Source organism: Penaeus japonicus, unplaced genomic scaffold, assembly GCF_977035675.1.
Source record: "Penaeus japonicus unplaced genomic scaffold, GWHDUDI00000001_assembly GWHDUDI00000023, whole genome shotgun sequence".
NCBI classification, from domain to species: Eukaryota; Metazoa; Arthropoda; class Malacostraca; order Decapoda; family Penaeidae; genus Penaeus; species Penaeus japonicus.
In genome coordinates this window covers 16,422,435-16,423,683 of record NW_028234425.1, presented here as the reverse complement: position 1 = coordinate 16,423,683, position 1,249 = coordinate 16,422,435, and positions in this window count along the sequence as shown.

Genomic DNA, 1,249 nt, shown 5'->3' with positions numbered 1-1,249 from the left:
TATAATTATATATATATTTATATTTATATTAATTATTTATATTTATATATAGATATATATATATATATATGATTCTATTATATAATTTTATTTTTATATAAATACATATATATATATATTGATATATATATATATATATATATTTTATATATACATATACATATATAATTTATGGTTAATTTATATATATATATATAATATTTTATATATGTAGAATATTTATATACATATATATACATTGTTTATATATTAATATATATATATGATATTTATATATATATATATTTATATTATTTATATTTTTATATATATATATAATTTTATATATACATTGATACATATATATAATATACTTATATATTATTTATTTATAGATAATTTTTTTATAATAGATAGATATATGTATATTAATATATATATATTATATATATTTTGTATATATATATAAATATGCAGATATATATATATATATTTATATATTTATATATATATTTATATATTTATATATACTTTTATACATATTATATTCAATGGGTGTGTGTATTATATATATATATATAGATATTTTATTATTTATATTTATATATATATATATATTATTTATGTATGATTTATATATATTTGATAGTTTTTTATATATTATTTTTATAATATATATATATATATATTTATATTTGATATATATATATTAGATATATATATTTATTTTGTTTTTTTTATATATTTAATATATATATTTTTAGTTATTATTTATATATTTATATATATATTATAGATATATATATATATATTATTTATTGTTTTTTTTATATTTATAATTTATATATTTTATATATAGTTTTATATATATATAGAGACTATTAATATATATTCAAGGTGTGTAGAGAATAAGATTTATAGAGTTATTGTTATTTTTATATATTTATATAATATATTATTATTTATATATATATGTATTTATATATATAATTTAATATTTATATATAATTTATATATTTATTATATATTTATTATATATATACATATAGAATATATGTATATATATTTATATATATATATATATATTATATATATATTGTATATTATATATATTATATGTATATGTATATACATATATATATATGTATATATATATATTTATATATATATTGATATTTAGTATATAGATATATTTTTTATATTTTATATATATATATAGATGTTACACACAAACACACAACACATACTATACCTATATATAGTATATATA